This window comes from Echinops telfairi, unplaced genomic scaffold, assembly GCF_000313985.2.
Source record: "Echinops telfairi isolate 266 unplaced genomic scaffold, ASM31398v2 ScPeMD7_7469;HRSCAF=8507_1, whole genome shotgun sequence".
NCBI lineage: Eukaryota > Metazoa > Chordata > Mammalia > Afrosoricida > Tenrecidae > Echinops > Echinops telfairi.
This window is the reverse complement of record NW_022111373.1, coordinates 147,864,384-147,872,478: the sequence shown is the minus strand read 5'-3', so window position 1 is coordinate 147,872,478 and position 8,095 is coordinate 147,864,384.

The following is an 8,095-nucleotide window of genomic DNA, read 5'->3' as shown; positions in this document are numbered from 1 at the left end:
TTACATATGTACATGCTTGTATTTAGACCTCTATAAATGCCCTTTGCCTCCTAGTTCTTTCCTCTATTTCCTTTTACTTTCCTCCTGTTCTACTGTCATGTTCGACCTTCATTTGGCTCCCAGTAATTCCTCTAGGCTACATTGCACTTTATCAACCACAGAAGGCATCCTATGCCCTCCTTGCCATTGCTTTTAGATCACTTGTTGTTCCCTTGTGTCTAGGTTTGTTGGCCCTCCTCCTTTCTGTCCCCCACCTCTCTATCTCCCATGTCCCCCCAGAACCATCAGTCCTGTTGTTTTCTCCTCGGGATTATTTATCCTGCCTATCTTATCTAGATAGACATGAAACAAACAAACAAACAAAAACCAGCTACAAAAAGAAAAGCCTATAAATAGTCCCAGGTCTGTCTGTTGACCTTTATGAGTGTTTACCGGTTGAGTCTGATGGGGTGTTTCCTCAAAGTGTATGTCTGGGATTTGTTGGGAACTTCATTGCTTTGCTCCCCTTGCTGCTCTGTTGCACACCCTTTGTGTTTTGCCCTGGTCTGGTGGGGTCAGATTGGGCGCAATTATCGCACTGTATCCCCAGAATTGTCCCCCATAGTGCCATGGCTCACTGAGGGAATGCCGTGCTTTGTGGTGGGGCCAGCCTATGGTCCTCTCTGTGCATCTGCTGCTTTGAGCAGGAACATTGTCCACGGAGCTTGGTGGGCCAGGTTGCATTCCACTCTCTCCTTCTCTTTCCTTCCCTCTTAGTTTGCTCCCCTGTGTTCTTGTGTCAAGCACATTTGTACATTTGTTGCCATCATCATTTTCAAGACATTTTCTACTTGAGCCCTTGGAATTGGCTCCTCATTTTTTTGACCCTCCCTCCCAAACCCTTGAGGGAAGACGTACCCCTCTCCATGAGCTATAGTTTCAGTGCTGTGCTCTGTAATTCATTCTTCTAGGGAGGGGGCCCACATGCTGGGATTGGGGTCAGACCCACAGACTTCTCTGTTGGTTCTCTGTTTTGTGCCGGTATGGTGCACTCAAGTCTTGACACACTGGGTTCAGGTCTGGTCTCTCTCTCCCTCTCCTGTGGACATATAAACAATTCTCTCCCTCATAGTCAAAACATTACACACCACACAATACACTCATACTACACACAGTCACACACACCTCACATGCATGTAATCACACAATATATTTTTGATGTGTGTGACGTACAATATATATATGTTGTGAAATGTGTGTTTGTGCATGTTTGTGAGGTGTGTGTGACACACTATATATGTATATATCTATTGTGTATATATATAATACTGTATATATATTGTTTGTGTATATACACTATATAGAGAGTGTGTGTTACACACTATATATATATGTTTGCGTGAGATGTGTGTATATATATATATATGCATATATAGATACAGGAATAGCAGAATTTTGTAGCCAATAACTTAGATGTTCCTTGTTCAAAATAAAAGTCCACTCACATGTATGCACTGCTATTAAGACATCATAAAACCCTTCCCAGTCTTTTCCTTGGAGACTCTTCCCACATTTCAGTTTAGACAAGGGATTAAAAAAAACCAAGGGTATCAGAAGTAGCAGCAGAGCACAGTGCAGAGAGGAGAGCGCAGGGGCCTTGGCTCTGCCATTTCCAGAGCTACATCTCGACAGGCAGACGGTGCACAGGAGGGTTGTCTTGGGGGAGTGCAAGGTCCTATAAGTCAATCCATCCACTTGCCATTGAGATGACCCCTACGCATGAGGGCTCCGTGTGAGTGCGAGTAAGGCTGTGCATATAAGCTTCCCAACGGCTGGTTTCTCAAAAGCAGACCTCCAAGTCTTTCTTCCACAGTGCCCCTGTGGTGACCTTGAGTCACTTACCTTATGGTCAGTTTCTGAATGCATTCACTGTATCATCCAACCATTCCTCCCAAACCCAAACCCAAACCCATTGCCTTCCAGTCTCTTCGGATTCGTGGAACGCTCTAGGACAGCATAGAGCTGCTCCAAGAGAATGCCAGCCCTCACACTAAGTGGAGACGAGGTTGAAGTTGCCAAGGATGTTGTCTTACTTGGACCCATAATCGATGCTCCTGGAAGCAGCAGTCAAGAGATCAAAGGACATTTTGCATTGGGCAAATCTGTAGCACAAGAGCTCTTTAAGGTATTGAAAAGCAAGGATGATTCTTTGAGGACCAAGCTACTCCTGGCCCAAGTCTTAGTAGTCTCACTGGGCTCATGCGCGTGTGAGACGTGGGCATTGAACAAGGAAGACTGAAGAGCCGGTCCACTTGAGCTAGGGTGCCGGTGAGAATGTTGAAAGCACCATGGACTGGCAAAAGGACAAACCAATGTGTTTTGGAAGAAGTACAACCTACATGCTCCTTAGAGGCAATGAGGGTGAGGCTTCATCTCACAGATTTTGGACATGTTGTCAGGACAGACCAGTCCCTGGAGAAGGACATCACGCTTGGTAAAGTAGAGAGGACACAAACAAGAGAAAGATCCTAGACAAGGTGACTGACACCGTGGCTGTGAGGATGGGGTAGGAAAGGCCGGTGCTTCTTCTGTTGGTCATCGGGTAGCTGTGGGCTAGAACTGACTTGGCGGCGGCAGACCAACTAACCATGTTTATGAAAGCAAACTGCCATTCTTCTTCCTCAGAACAGACCCTGGTTTTGAACCACCGACCTTTCTGTTAGCAGCCAATCTCTTTAACGGCACTCACATTAGCTGAAGTGTCTAAAAACATCGCAAAACTCAACCAATAGGAGGTCTTTTTCATTCATTGCTCAACGGAGAATTTTCATTTCACATTAGTTTCTAGAGATTTGAGGATTATGATGTAAAATTGTTTCACATCCTTAGGACACTTTAAAAATGGTGCTTCTGTCAAAACCAGACACAAAAACCAGGGGAAGAGAATATGAGGCACTTGGAAGGTATTATGCAGTTAGAGCTATTATTTCAGAAAGTTTTATTTGAATATATATGTATATGGGTATATCGCAATCACTCCTGCTACCATTAAGTCAATTCCAACTCACAGTGACCCTGGGATCGAGTCAAACTGCTCCATATTGTGTCTGGTGCAGACACAGGAGCAGCCGGATTCATGCGTACAGGTGTTTCTAGATAGGTGTGTATGAGTAGAGGATTTCTTCTTGCTTCTACCCACAAATCAATGCTCCTGAAAACAGCACTCAAGAGATGAAAGGACACAGTGCATTAGGTAATCCTACTGCACAAGGCATCTTCGATGTGCTGAAAAGCAAGGTTCTTCCTGTGAGGACTAAGCCATGGTGCTTTCAATGGCCTCTTAGGCCTGTGGAAGTTGGACGCTGTAGAAGAGAGACCGAAGAAGAGTCATTGCCTTTCAATTAGGGGGATGACAAAGGACATGGAAAGCACTGTGGACTGCTGAGAGAGCAAAGCTGTCTGGGAAGAAGTCTATCCAGAATGCTCCCTAGAAGGGAGATGGCCAGGCCGTGTGTCCTGTGCTTTAGACCTGCTGTCAAGCAGGACCAGCCCCAGGAAAAGGACATCGTGCTTGTGAAAGTGGAGGGTCTGCGAATGCAACACATTTGATCTCCCTTTGACGTACTTTAATGTTGTTTCAGGTTTAATATTTCTGCTCTCTTTCCCTTTGAGGTTTTCCTCTGTTCTGTTTGACCATTGTTGTTTGTGGTTTTGCATGGTTTTCCATATATAAAATTCAGCATAGTTTACTCTATAGAAATCATCGCTGGATTAATAATTACCTAGGGCATGGCAGGGGAGGTTGGGTGGTGGGGGATTGGGGAGCTAACAGCAATGAATACAAGAAGAAAATGTTCTGAAATCGATGGTGGTGATGATTGCACAAGTCTTCCTAGTATGTCTGAACTGTTGAGTTGTATGATATGTTAATTATATGTCAATAAAATTATTGAGGGGAAAATGAAGACCGGATATGGATTGGAAGAGTGGCTGCAACAATCATGGGTTCAAACGTAAGAACAGTGTGAGGACAGGATTGGGTTGGGCGTTGTTTTTTTATGTTCTACAGAGCGTCATTTTAAGTTGGAGGCAACTCAATAGTATATCTATTCAAACATACACATATAGACTACTATGAAGTTAATTCTTCTGCGGCAATACTATGGGACAGAATAGAATTGCCCTGAGCATTTCTGACAGGGTAAATCTTTATCACAGTAGAAGCCCCATGTTTCTTCTTAGTAGTTGGTGGGCTGGAACTGCCAGCCTTGTAGTTAGCAGCCGAATGCTTAACGCACCAAGGTGTCAGGGATCCCTCACAGCTATGTATTAGCATAGGGACTAGTATAGTATGGAGGCATTGTGAGACGTATAATGTAGAGAAAGACAGGCACGTGCACACAGGATGGCGTGCTTGTATCTGTCCCCTGTGCTGTATCCATAGCTCAGGAGAAGTGCCTGGTTCCAGGTTTCCTCTTGAGGATTTCCTCCATGGATTTCTGTCTTCAGCCTGGCAGCTGACCCTGGGACGCGGACCATAATAGCAAACGGACCACAGTGGATAAATCTTACCTTTGACACCGTCTCCCGGGACGTTTCTAGGCATTTTAATATAAAACGAGAAGTCCTGATCATCTCCACGGTAAGGTCGATTTGCCTTTGTGTCCCCGCCAAAGCATGTAATCATATTCATTCACGGGAGATCAATGGTCCGGTTTGTTTTATTGTGCAGAAAATAATGAGATAAAGAAAGGCACCATCTCAGGCCACTGGAACGCAGCGCAGGGGGCATGCTGTGAACATTGCAGGCTGTCTCCGGGAATCTACCCTGCATGTCCACAGGACGCCCAGCCGACTGGAAGCCCGAGGTGACAATCGCTCTAATTCCAGCCCCTGGGACGTGCCTGATGTGGGCATCTCACTGGGGCTTGTTCTGAGCCAGGGGCTGATTGATTAAAAAAATCCTCAGCTCCCCATCCCCCTAATCCCGGACCTCTCAATGCACGTTACCACCGTCATGGTTGGAAAGCGCTGTGCAAGAAGAGGTGAAACCCTATGGACAACAGTAAGACAAATTGCAAACCACACTGAGCGCCGGGGAGCTGGTTCTGACTGGGGAGAGGCTGTGGGTTAGAGCGCAGAACTGCCCGCAGGGGTTTCTTGGCTGTCCTCTTCGGGAAGCTGATGCCCAGGCCTTTTGTCCATGTCCACTGGCTGGAAAGTCCCAACCTCTTGTTTAGTTGTTGTTAGGGACCATCAAGGGGGCTCTACTCAGTGACCAGATGCACAACACAAGGAGACACTGTCTGGTCCGGCGCCATCCTCACCACGGTGCATGTGTTTGAGCCCGTTATTGCAGCCCCTGGCCCACCCATCTCATTGAAGTCCTTCCTCTTTTTTCGCCGAACGTCCACTTTACCAAGCGTGATGTCCTTCTTCAGAGTCCTGATAGCATGTCCAAAGTATGTAAGACAAAGTCTCACCATCCTCGCCGCTAAGGTGCACTTTGGCTATACTTCTCTGCATTGGACTGCTAATCGCAAGGTCAGCAGTTTGAACGCACCGGCAGCTCTGAGGGAGAAAGAGGAGGATTTGACTCCCTTAAACAGTTGCGGGTCTCATAAACCTACCGAGGCAGTTCTACTTTGTCCTAGAGGGCCACTTTGGGTCAGACTGGACCAGATGGCAGGGACACTTGGTTAGTCGTCAGGCAGGCATACACCGTATTTGCCACCTGGGACCTTAAAAATGGTGATGTCTTCTGTAGAAGGGAGGTGATTCGCTAGCATTGCTGCAGTTCGGTCTCACAATAAACCTCCTTCTCTTCTCTCAGTGAGTCCGAGTCTCCAAGGCCACAGTGTAGACAGGATGAAGGGGCCATCTGGAAGGGCCCCGTCCCAGAAGACAGTGCAAGCTGACGGTGAGGGAAGAGAACAATGGGGCCCCTTCTTCCACATTGGTCATCCTGATGAGGACAGGAGGGGGGGTCAGGCTACACATCAGGCCCATAAAGGTTTTTGTCCGCCTTTTTATGCCACCCCAGAATGGCGCTAGCTACTTAGGAAGATATACTAAATAGTCAGCTTTATTTGTAACCAGCATTGATTTTCACTCACTTTTAGGGGAAGTTGGCTTTTCATTCTGATAGTATAGATAGCCATTAGGCCGGCACATCGAAAATGGTGGAAGACAGGTCTTTAAAATAACAATTGCTAATATTAATCTGGGACCTGCTCTCAGGAGGCTGGAAGCACAATTCAGTTATCGATCTTTACGATCCCCCACCAAAGCCCTTGGGAAGCTAGGCGGGAAGGAAACTCAGCCTGCAGCCCCTGACTTCGGAGACAAGACAATGAAGGCCTGGAACCCGAGGGTGGAGGGCTTCTCTCGGAAATTGCTCTCCTTGCATTCTGTTCTGCATGAATATTCATGAGCTGCAGCTCCTGACCTCTGAGCCAGCTAATCCCATTTGTACCATCACCATCAACAACAGCCAGCCTTTTAAATTCAACTTGGACATGAGTCAGTCCATCGATTGTTTTTGTTGTTGTTGCTGTTGTGCTGTTCTTCTTTTGGGGGGAAAAAAAGCATTGAAGGTAACACTGTGGATAGAGGAGGCCAGTGCTGCCATCGTTTCCAGATGGCAATGTGGAACAGGAAGCCTGAATAGACAGGCGTCCACGGGCTTAAACATCTGCTCTTTGGAAAACAAAGGACCATAAATATCGATATTGGACAAGAATGCAAAATCTACTTCCCCCTCTCGGGGGCATTTCAGACCCGGGGATTTAATGATCAGCAAGACCAAGTCCGACTAATTAGTTAGTGCTCTGCCCACGGATGGCAGCGGCTTTATGATTTCCAAGCCTTTAATGTCTAATTATTTACAGAACATTTAGTGGAGGGCAGAGAGCCCATTAAAGAGCCTCCGACCTTCAGGTCCTTTGTAAAGTCGACTTCCCAGCAGGGGGAGCCTGAATCAGGTCTGTGCACAGGAAATGATGGGGCTTTGTCTTCCAGGCCCTGGCAAAACACCAAACTCCATTATCATTCACCCAGGGGAGGGGAAAGACCAGGGAGGAGCCCCACAGCCTGCCGGTGTTCTATTCTGACTTTTCATAATGTCGAGTCGAATTGCTTCCTAGGGTTTTCAAAATGATCATCTTTCTGGAAGCTGACAGCCCCATCTTTCTCCCTCCGAGCGACTGGTGGGTTTGAACCCCTGACCTTGCAGTTAGTGGCTGAGGCCCCTTCTTAAGGCCAGTTTCTCCTCATTGCCTTTACTGCTGCTGGCAAGACCCTATTAAAGCACGCAAAGGGAAGGTGTGCTTGAAGGGTGGGGTCTGTGTTTGACAGAGGCTACTGTTTTCAGCTGTTGAGATGTGTGGGTTGGGGGCTGGGAAGGGGCTGGGGAGCACAGAAGCAGCCTGGAGGCCTCCCTCCTCAAAGCCCTTTCCTGAGAAAGCCTAGTGCACGCGGAGATAAGAGAGGAGGCCAGCTGCCGTTGTTACCTGCCTTCGGATGCCTTCCCACTCACAGAGGCTGTGTGCCATGGGATGAAATCCTGCCCAGCCCTGCCCAGTCCTCACCGCCTTTGTTGTGCATGAGCCCATTGTGGCAGCTGCTGTGTCAACGGTCTTGTTGAGGGCCTTGTTCGCTGTACGTCTTCTGTACCGAGCACGGTGTCCTTCTCAGTGAACGGGTCTCTCTCCAGAACACGTCGGAAGGATTCGAGAATTTGAGAACAAAGGCAAAACCGAACAGCTCTGAGTAATCTCACACGGCAAAGCCAAAGAGCAGCATGCCATCATGGCAGCCCCTGGGGGAGGCATCCTTCACTTGTGCAAATCCACGGTCAGCATACATTGTTGCTGTTGGTGGTCAGTTCTCACTCAGGGTGGGCGACCCTGTACCACAGAAGGCAATGCTGCGCCCTCCTGCTCCAGCCCCACAATGGCTACATTGAGCCCATTGCTCCAGCCTCTGGGCGGACCCAGCCCACCAAGGTCTTCCTCTTTTCCATTGCCCCTCCACATTGAGCGGTGTATGTGGGAGGGGGTGGGGATCAAAGCAATAAAAATCAAAGTGAGAGATGCGAAAAACAACTAGTGAGTGA